Consider the following 11643-nt stretch of genomic DNA (forward strand, 5'->3'; position numbering starts at 1 on the left):
CAAAGGTATTCACCTTTCCATGGTAGCAAGATCTTATCTATTTTTGCTAACTTTCTATTAAAATGTATTGGAGTGAGATCCTTTATTTATTTCCGGATATGTATACTGAGTATATCCACATCACCATCAGATCATTTTATTGGTAAACTACATGGTAAAGTAAAAGTAGTATTTTTTTGTGATCCAATATGTAATACATTTGTCATAATTTGGTTGTAATCCAGAGGTTGATTTTGTACGTTTGCCCACTGACAAAGAAATGTCTATAATTTTAATGGTAGGTTTATTTGAACAGTAAGAGAGACAATATAACACAACAAAAACAGAAAAACGCATGTCAAAAATGTTATAAATTGACTTGCATTTTAATGAGGGAAATAAGTATTTGACACCCTCTCAATCAGAAAGATTTCTGGCTCCCAGGTGTCTTTTATACAGGTAACGAGCTGAGATTAGGAGCACACCCTTAAAGGGAGTGCTCCTAATCTCAGTTTGTTACCTGTATAAAAGACACCTGTCCACAGAAGCAATCAATCAGATTCCAAACTCTCCACCATGGCCAAGACCAAAGAGCTCTCCAAGGATGTCAGGGACAAGATTGTAGACCTACACAAGGATGGAATGGGCTACAAGACCATCGCCAAGCAGCTTGGTGAGAAGGTGACAACAGTTGGTGCGATTATTCACAAATGGAAGAAACACAAAAGAATTGTCAATCTGCCTCGGCCTGGGGCTCCATGCAAGATCTCACCTCGTGGAGTTGGAATGATCATGAGAACGGTGAGGAATCGCCCAGAACTACACGGGAGGATCTTGTCAATGATCTCAAGGCAGCTGGGACCATAGTCACCAAGAAAACAGTTGGTAACACTACTCCATGAAGGACTGAAATCCTGCAGCGCCCGCAAGGTCCCCTGCTCAAGAAAGCACATATACATGCCCGTCTGAAGTTTTCCAATGAACATCTGAATGATTCAGAGGACAACTGAGTGAAAGTGTTGTGGTCAGATGAGACCAAAATGGAGCTCTTTGGCGTCAACTCAACTCGCCATGTTTGGAGGAGGAGGAATGCTACCTCATGACCCCAAGAACACCATCCACACCGTCAAACATGGAGGTGGAAACATTATGCTTTGGGGTGTTTTTCTGCTAAGGGGACAGGACAACTTCACCGCATCAAAGGGACGATGGACGGGGCCATGTACCGTCAAATCTTGGGTGAGAACCTCCTTCCCTCAGCCAGGGCATTGAAAATGGGTCGTGGATGGGTATTCCAGCATGACAATGACCCAAAACACACGGCCAAGGCAACAAAGGTGTGGCTCAAGAAGAAGCACATTAAGGTCCTGGAGTGACCTAGCCAGTCTCCAGACCTTAATGCCATAGACAATCTGTGGAAGGTTCGAGTTGACAAACGTCAGCCTCAAAACCTTAATGACTTGGAGAAGATCTGCAAAGAGGAGTGGGACAAAATCCCTCCTGAGATGTGCAAACCTGGTGGCTAACTACAAGAAACGTCTGACCTCTGTGATTGACAACAAGGGTTTTGCCACCAAGTACTAAGTCATGTTTTGCAGAGGGGTCAAATATGTATTTCCCTCATTAAAATGCAAATCAATGTAACATTTTTGACATACGTTTTTTTCTGGACTTTGTTGTTATTCTGTCTCTCACTGTTCAAATAAACCTACCATTAAAATTATAGACTGATCATTTCTTTGTCAGTGGGCAAACATACAAAATCATCAGGGGATCAAATACTTTTTTGCCCTCACTGTAGATCCTCTATGAGGCTGTGGAGTGATCCAAATTGTGGATTAAAAAGAACACAAATCATCAGTTTTCAATGACACCTTTGTTTTTAAGCCCTGTATTTCTAATCCCTTGATATTATTGTAGGATCTGATTTTAAAAGCTAACATTTCGATGGCCATAATAAATAGATATGCCGATAGTGGACAACCTTGTTTTACTCCTCTTAACACTTTAAAACTTTCTGAGAAGTAGCCATTATTTACTATTTTATACCTAGGGTTACTATACATGATTTTAACCCATTTTATAAGAGATTCTCCAAAATTGAAATGTTCCAGGCATTTATATACTAACTCCAGTGATACTTTATCAAAAGCCTTTTCAAAGTCTGCTATGAATAGCAGGCCTGGTTTCCCAGATTTTTCATAGTGACAATGTATGTCCATGTAAAAAAAACGGTTTGATTAGAATGAATAATGTCTGACAATACCTTTTTAATTCTATGCACTATAGATTTTGCATCTCAACACTGATGTGTAAGGGGACTCCAATTTTTTAAGTCGACTGATTCTTAATATTTCCCACTTCTATCCTGTTTCAGTAATAATGAATATCAGACCTTCTTGAGTCTCTGATAATCTACCATTTACAAAGGAGTGTTTAAAACGGTCCTCACACCTCAACTGGTATGCCATCCAGCCCTGGAGTTTTCCCAGACTTAAAGGCTTTAATTGCATCAAGAAGTTCATCCTCTGTAATTTCACCTTCAAATGAGTCTTTCTGTACGGCTGTTCATTTGACATATTTAATAGAAAAAATAGTTTTGGTTAGAGGAGATGGAGGAGACTGAAATGAAAACATATGGTTAAAGTACTTTAACTTCCACTTTCAAAATATAATTTGGTGGATCATAGGTGACTACGTCATTTGTAACAAGTTTCAGTAAATTATTTTTGGTAGCATTTCTATGTTAAAGATTTTAAAAAATAATTTGGTGCGTTTTTCCCCATATCCCATCCAGTTTGATTTATTATTATCCTCTAACTTATTCTTAGCCTCTAAGGTACAGTTGTTATTGCTATCTATCTGTTCAATTAGACCCATTTCCTGTGTTGGTATGGACTCCTTTGACCTAAATTACTTTTGGTTATTAATGAATTAGTACTGAATTGCATGACCTCTAAATGCACATTGCATGACCTCTAAATGCACATTTAAAAGTGTCCCATACAATAAGCGGATTTGCTGTACCTATGTTAGAACAATTCAGTTTTAAATTCCTATGTCCTAGTTAAAAACAAGTTATCATCCAATAGGCTTTGATGACATTTCCAATATCCCTGCCCATGTAGAAATTCAGGTAGAGTAATGTATATGCCAATTATCTGATGGTCCGACCGCATTTTATCCCCTATCAACACTTTTTTCACTTTTGGTGCCAACGAGAATGACATAAGAAAAAAGTCAAGACGACTAGCTTGATTGAGCCTCAGCCATGTACTGTATATCTCACTTGGTCAGGATATTTAAGCCTCCAAATATCCACTAGTTCCAATATATCCATGCCATTTATTAATGATTTCCTTAAGAGCATGAGGGTGATAGTTTGTAGTGTGATTTCCTTTACGGTCCATTGAGGTATTTAAAACAGTATTATAATCTCCCACCATAATAATAGTCTTGTATTGCTTGCAGGGTTGATCATTTATTTAATATATTATTATATATATTTTCAAAAAAGTGTGGATCATCACTGTTTGGTCTGTAAAGGTTAATGAGCCATATCTGTTTATGGTCCAATAACATATTTAAAATCATCCATCTACCTTGCGGACCTGTTGGGACAATTTGCACATTCAGATCAAATTTACTGTTAATTATTTTCATCACACCTTTTGAGTTTCTTTGCCCATGGGAGAAGTATATTTCACCCCCCCAGTCCATTTTCCACTCACCATCTAAAATTGTTGAATGAGTTTCCTGTAAACAATATATATTATATTCCTTCTCTTTGAGCCAGGTAAATATTGATTTTATTTTCTTACTATCTGCTAAGCCATTACTACTATAACTGGCTAGACTTATTTCACCATAATGAGATATACGATTCAAATCTATTCATCATAATATATGTTTGTAAATGTACCATTAAAAAGTACCATAGTGATGGAGTATCCATATAGCTGTACAATGATATTTGCAATGATACTAAGTAACCCTCCAAATGTTCTCCTCTACTCCACCCACCAAAGCCCCTCCCAAGTTGGGTTGTCATCCCAGTGACCAGCAGACCACACGTCCCCCCAGATCCCTAGGCCCTCAAAAGGCCAGGACCCATCCTTCGATAAGAGCACACTGTCACCCACAGAACAGAAGCTGATCAACCGCAAAAAGTATTTCCAATGACCTCACATCAATTTGCTTTATATATTGCTATTAGAAAAATATATACACACTGTTCAAAAGTTCGGGGTCACTTAGAAATGTCCTTGTTTTTGAAAGAACAGCACATTTTTTGTCCATTATTAACATCAAATTGATCAGAAATACGGTATAGACATTGTTAATGTTGTAACTGACTATTGTAGCTGGAAACTGATTATTATTAATGGAATATCTACATAGACGTACAGAGGCCCATTATCAGCAATCATCACTCCTGTGTTCCAATAGCACATTGTGTTAGCTAATCCAAGTTTATCATTTTAAAAGGCTAATTGATCATTAGAAAACCCTTTTGCAATTATGTTAGCACAGCTGAAAACTGTTGTCCTGATTAAAGAGGCAATAAAACTGTCCTTCTTTAGACTAGTTGAGTATCTGGAACATCAGCATTTGTGGGTTCGATTACAGGTTCAAAATGGCCAGAAACAAATAACTTTCTTCTGAAACTCGTCAGTCTATTCTTGTTCTGCGAAATGAAGGCTATTCCATGCAAAAAATTACCAAGAAACTGAAGATCTCATACAACGCTGTGTACTACTCCCTTCACAGAACAGCGCAAACTGGCTCTAACCAGAATAGAAAGAGGAGTGGTAGGCCCCGGTGCACACCTGAGCAAGAGGACAAGTACATTAGTGTGTCTAGTTTGAAAAACAGACACCTCACAAGTCCTTAACTGGCAGCTTCATTAAATAGTACCCACAAAAAACACCAATCTCAACATCAACAGTGAAGAGGCGACTCTGGGATGCTGGCCTTCTAGTCAGAGTTCCTCTGTCCAATGTCTGTGTTCTTTTGCCTATCTTAATCTTTTCTTTTTATTGGCCAGTCTGAGATATGGCTATTTCTTTGCAACTCTGCCTAAAAGGCCAGGATCCCGGAGTAGCCTCTTCACTGTTGACGTTGAGACTGGTGTTTTGTGGGTACTATTTATTTCTTAGTAACCCCAAACTTTTGAACTACCGTTCATATATATATATATATATATATTTTGCAATCAGTCATACTTACATCCCAGTCATACAATGGCCAAAAGTATGTGGACACCTGCTCGTCAAACATCTCATTAGGGCCTTCCCCAAACTGTTGCCACAAAGTTTGAAGCACAGAATCGTCTAGGAGGTCATTGTATGCTGTAGTGTTAAGATTTCCCTTCACTGCAACTAAGGGGCCTAGCCCTAACCATGAAAAACAGCCCCAGACCATTATTCCTCTTCCACCAAACTTCACAGTTGGCACTATGCAGTCGGGCAGGTAGCATTCTCCTGGCATCCGCCAAACCCAGATTAGAACGCATTTCCAATGGTGGCGAGCTTTACACCCCTCCAGCCGATGCTCGGCATTGCGACCTTAGGCTTGTGGGAGGCTGCTCGGCCATGAAAACCCATTTCATGAAGCTCCCTGTAACGAATCTCTTCGTCGTCTGAGGAGGAGTAGGAAGGATCGGACCAATATGCAGCGTGGTAAGTGTCCATGTTAATTTATTAAACTGAACACACAAAACAAAATAACAAAGTGAAAGGAAGAAACGAAACAGTTCTGTCAGGTGACATACACTAAACAGAAAACAACTACCCACAAATCAAAGTGGGAACACAGGCTACCTAAGTAATCAAATCAAATCACATTTTATTTGTCACATACACATGGTTAGCAGATGTTAATGCGAGTGTAGCGAAATGTTTGTGCTTCTAGTTCCGACAATGCAGTAATAACGAACAAGTAATCTAACTAACAATTCCAAAAAAACTACTGTCTTATACACAGTGTAAGGGGATAAAGAATATGTACATAAGGATATATGAATGAATGATGGTACAGAGCAGCATAGGCAAGATACAGTAGATGATATCGAGTACAGTATATACATATGAGATGAGTATGTAAACCAAGTGGCGTAGTTAAAGTGGCTAGTGATACATGTATTACATAAGGATGCAGTCGATGATATAGAGTACAGTATCTACGTACGCATATGAGATGAATAATGTAGGGTAAGTAACATTATATAAGGTAGCATTGTTTAAAGTGGCTAGTGATATATTTACATCATTTCCCATCAATTCCCATGATTAAAGTGGCTGGAGTAGAGTCAGTGTCATTGACAGTGTGTTGGCAGTAGCCACTCAATGTTAGTGGTGGCTGTTTAACAGTCTGATGGCCTTGAGATAGAAGCTGTTTTTCAGTCTCTCGGTCCCAGCTTTGATGCACCTGTACTGACCTCGCCTTCTGGATGACAGCGGGGTGAACAGGCAGTGGCTCGGGTGGTTGATGTCCTTGATGATCTTTATGGCCTTCCTGTAGCATCGGGTGGTGTAGGTGTCCTGGAGGGCAGGTAGTTTGCCCCCGGTGATGCGTTGTCAGACCTCACTACCCTCTGGAGAGCCTTACGGTTGAGGGCGGTGCAGTTGCCATACCAGGCGGTGATACAGCCCGCCAGGATGCTCTCGATTGTGCATCTGTAGAAGTTTGTGAGTGCTTTTGGTGACAAGCCGAATTTCTTCAGCCTCCTGAGGTTGAAGAGGCGCTGCTGCGCCTTCCTCACGATGCTGTCTGTGTGAGTGGACCAATTCAGTTTGTCTGTGATGTGTATGCCGAGGAACTTAAAACTTGCTACCCTCTCCACTACTGTTCCATCGATGTGGATGGGGGGGGGGGTGTTCCCTCTGCTGTTTCCTGAAGTCCACAATCATCTCCTTAGTTTTGTTGACGTTGAGTGTGAGGTTATTTTCCTGACACCACACTCCGAGGGCCCTCACCTCCTCCCTGTAGGCCGTCTCGTCGTTATTGGTAATCAAGCCTACCACTGTTGTGTCATCCGCAAACTTGATGATTGAGTTGGAGGCGTGCGTGGCCACGCAGTCGTGGGTGAACAGGGAGTACAGGAGAGGGCTCAGAACGCACCCTTGTGGGGCCCCAGTGTTGAGGATCAGCTGGGAGGAGATGTTGTTGCCTACCCTCACCACCTGGGGGCGGCCCGTCAGGAAGTCCAGTACCCAGTTGCACAGGGCGGGGTCGAGACCCAGGGTCTCGAGCTTGATGACGAGCTTGGAGGGTACTATGGTGTTGAATGCCGAGCTGTAGTCGATGAACAGCATTCTCACATAGGTATTCCTCTTGTCCAGATGGGTTAGGGCAGTGTGCAGTGTGGTTGAGATTGCATCATCTGTGGACCTATTTGGGCGGTAAGCAAATTGGAGTGGGTCAAGGGTGTCAGGTAGGGTGGAGGTGATATGGTCCTTGACTAGTCTCTCAAAGCACTTCATGATGACGGATGTGAGTGCTACGGGGCGGTAGTCGTTTAGCTCAGTTACCTTAGCTTTCTTGGGAACAGGAACAATGGTGGCCCTCTTGAAGCATGTGGGAACAGCAGACTGGTATAGGGATTGATTGAATATGTCCGTAAACACACCGGCCAGCTGGTCTGCGCATGCTCTGAGGGCGCGGCTGGGGATGCCGTCTGGGCCTGCAGCCTTGCGAGGGTTAACACGTCTAAATGTCTTACTCACTTCGGCTGCAGTGAAGGAGAGACCGCATGTTTTCGTTGCAGGCCGTGTCAGTGGCACTGTATTGTCCTCAAAGCGGGCAAAAAAGTTATTTCGTCTGCCTGGGAGCAAGACATCCTGGTCCGTGACTGGGCTGGGTTTCTTCCTGTAGTCCGTGATTGACTGTAGACCCTGCCACATGCCTCTTGTGTCTGAGCCGTTGAATTGAGATTCTACTTTGTCTCTGTACTGGCGCTTAGCTTGTTTGATAGCCTTGCGGAGGGAATAGCTGCACTGTTTGTATTCAGTCATGTCACCAGACACTTTGCCCTGATTAAAAGCAGTGGTTCGCACCTTCAGTTCCACACGAATGCTGCCATCAATCCACGGTTTCTGGTTAGGGAATGTTTTAATCGTTGCTATGGGAACGACATCTTCAACGCACGTTCTAATGAACTCGCACACCGAATCAGCGTATTCGTCGATGTTGTTATCTGACGCAATACGAAACATCTCCCAGTCCACGTGATGGAAGCAGTCTTGGAGTGTGGAGTCAGCTTGGTCGGACCAGCGTTGGACAGACCTCAGCGTGGGAGCTTCTTGTTTTAGTTTCTGTCTGTAGGCAGGGATCAACAAAATGGAGTCGTGGTCAGCTTTTCCGAAAGGGGGGCGGGGCAGGGCCTTATATGCGTCGCGGAAGTTAGAGTAACAATGATCCAGGGTCTTTCCACCCCTGGTTGCGCAAACGATATGCTGATAAAATTTAGGGAGTCTTGTTTTCAGATTAGCCTTGTTAAAATCCCCAGCTACAATGAATGCAGCCTCCGGATAAATCGTTTCCAGTTTGCAGAGAGTTAAATAAAGTTCGTTCAGAGCCATCGATGTGTCTGCTTGGGGGGGGATATATACGGCTGTGATTATAATCGAAGAGAATTCTCTTGGTAGATAATGCGGTCTACATTTGATTGTGAGGAATTCTAAATCAGGTGAACAGAAGGATTTGAGTTCCTGTATGTTTCTTTCATCACACCATGTCACGTTGGCCATAAGGCATACGCCCCCGCCCCTCTTCTTACCAGAAAGGTTCGTTTCTGTCGGCGCGATGCGTGGAGAAACCCGCTGGCTGCACCGCTTCGGATTGCGTCTCTCCAGTTAGCCGTGAAGCAGTTACTCCAGTTAGCCGTGAAGCAGAGAACGTTACAGTCTCTGATGTCCCTCTGGAATGCTACCCTTGCTCGGATTTCATCAACCTTGTTGTCAAGAGACTGGACATTGGTAAGAAGAATGCTAGGGAGTGGTGCACGATGTGCCCGTCTCCGGAGTCTGACCAGAAGACCGCTTCGTTTCCCTCTTTTTCTGAGTCGTTTTTTTGGGTCGCTGCATGTAATCCACTCCGTTACACTGGTTGTAAGGCAGAACACAGGATCCGCATCGCGAAAAACATATTCTTGGTCGTACTGATGGTGAGTTGACGCTGATCTTATATTCAGTAGTTCTTCTCGGCTGTATGTAATGAAACCTAAGATGACCTGGGGTACTAGTGTAAGAAATAACACGTAAAAAAACAAAAAACTGCATAGTTTCCTAGGAACGCGAAGCGAGGCGGCCATCTCTGTCGGCGCCGGAAGTATGGTTCTCAATCAGAGACAACGATTGACAGCTACCTCTGATTGGGAACAATACCAGGCCAAAAGCAGAAATACAAAACATACAACAAAAACATCAAAAGCCCACCCCAACTCACGCCCTGACCACACTAAAAGAGAGACATAAAAAAGGAACTAATGTCAAGACGTGGCATTCCCGACGAACAGTTATTGTGCTGACGTTGCTTCCAGAGGCAAATTGGAACTCTGTAGCTTTTTTTTCATTCTTAAAAAAAATATATATATATATATATATATATATATATATATATATATCTATATATATATTTTTTTTCACCAGGTAGGCTAGTTGAGAACAAGTTCTCATTTACAATTGTGACCTGGCCAAGATAAAGCAGAGTAGTGTGACACAAACAACAGAGTTACACATGGAATAAACAATAAACAAGCCAATAACACAATAAACAAGTCAATGACACAGTAGAAAAAAATAAAGTCTATATACAGTGTGTGCAAAAGGCATGAGGAGGTAGGCAATAAATAGGCCATAGTAGTGAAGAATTACAATTTAGAAGATTAACACTGGAGTGATAAATGAGCAGATGAGGATGTGCAAGTAGAGATACTGGTGTGCAAAAGAGCAGAGAAGTAAATAAAAACAATATGGGGATGAGGTAGGTAGATTGGGTGGGCTATTTACAGATGGACTATGTACAGCTGCAGTGATCGGTTAGCTGCTCAGATAGCTGATGTTTAAAGTTAGTGAGGGAAATATAAGTCTCCAGCTTCAGAGATTTTTGCAATTCGTTCCAGTCACTGGCAGCAGAGAACTGGAAGGAAAGGCGGCCAAATGAGGTGTTGGCTTTGGGGATGATGAGTGAGATATACCTGCTGGAACGTGTGCTACGGGTGTGTGTTGTTTTCGTAACCAGTGAACTGAGATAAGGCGGAGCTTATCCTAGCATAGACTTATAGATGACCTGGAACCAGTGGGTCTGGCGACGAATATGTAGCGAGGGCCAGCCGACTAGAGCATACAGGTTGCAGTGGTGGGTGGTATAAGGGGCTTTGGTAACAAAACGGATGGTGATAGACTGCATCCAGTTTGCTGAGTAGAGTATTGGAAGCTATTTTGTAGATGACATCGCCGAAGTCGAGGATCGGTAGGATAGTCAATTTTACGAGGGTAAGTTTGGCGGCATGAGAAGGAGGCTTTGTTGCGAAATAGAAAGCCGATTCTAGATTTTATTTTGGATGGGAGATGTTTAATATGAGTCTGGAAGGAGAGTTTAGTCTAGCCAGACACCTAGGTATTTATAGTTGTCCACATATTCTAGGTCAGAACCGTCCAGGGTGATGATGCTAGTCGGGCGTGCGGGTACGGGCACCGAACGGTTGAAAAGCATGCATTTAAGAGCAGTTGGAGACCACAGAAGGAGTGTGGTATGGCATTGAAGCTTGTTTGGAGGTTAGTTAGCACAGTGTCCAAGGAAGGCCAGAAGTATACAGAATGATGTCGTCTGCGTTAAGGCTCGGGCGAGTAGCTGCGGGGGGAGGGTGGAGCTGTTGGCCGGGGTTGGAGTAGCCAGGAGGAAGGCATGGCCAGCCGTAGAGAAATGCTTGTTGAAATGTTTGTTTATCGTGGATTTATCGGTGGTGACCGTGTTACCTAGCCTCTGTGCAGTGGGCAGCTGGGAAGAGGTGCTCTTGTTCTCCATGGACTTTGCAGTGTCCCAAAATGTTTTGGAGTTAGGGCTACAGGATGCAAATTTCTGCTTAAAAAAGCTAGCCTTTGCTGACTGCGTGTATTGGTTCCTGACTTCCCTGAACAGTTGCATATCACGGGGACCATTTGATGCCATTGCAGTCCGCCACAGGATGTTTTTGTGCTGGTCAAGGGCCGTCAGGTCTGGAGTGAACCAAGGGCTATATCTGTTCTTAGTTCTGCATTTTTTGAAAGGGGCATGCTTATCTAAGATGGTGAGGAAATTATTTTAAAGAACGACCAGGCATCCTCGACTGACGGGATGAGGTCAATATCCTTCCAGGATACCAGGGCCAGGTCGATTAGAAAGGCCTGCTCGCTGAAGTGTTTTAGGGAGCGTTTGACAGTGATGAGGGGTGGTCGTTTGACCGCAGACCCATAGCGGATACAGGCAATGAGGCAGTGATCGCTGAGATCCTGATTGAAAACAGCAGAGGTGTATTTGGAGGGCAAGTTGGTCAGGATAATGTCTATGAGGGTGCCCATGTTTACGGATTTAGGGTTGTACCTGGTGGGTTCCTTGATGATTTGTGTGAGATTGAGGGCATCTAGCTTTTTTTATTGTAGGACTGCCGGGGTGTTAAGCATG

The sequence above is a fragment of the Oncorhynchus kisutch genome, linkage group LG8 (genome assembly GCF_002021735.2).
Source record: "Oncorhynchus kisutch isolate 150728-3 linkage group LG8, Okis_V2, whole genome shotgun sequence".
Taxonomy (NCBI): Eukaryota; Metazoa; Chordata; class Actinopteri; order Salmoniformes; family Salmonidae; genus Oncorhynchus; species Oncorhynchus kisutch.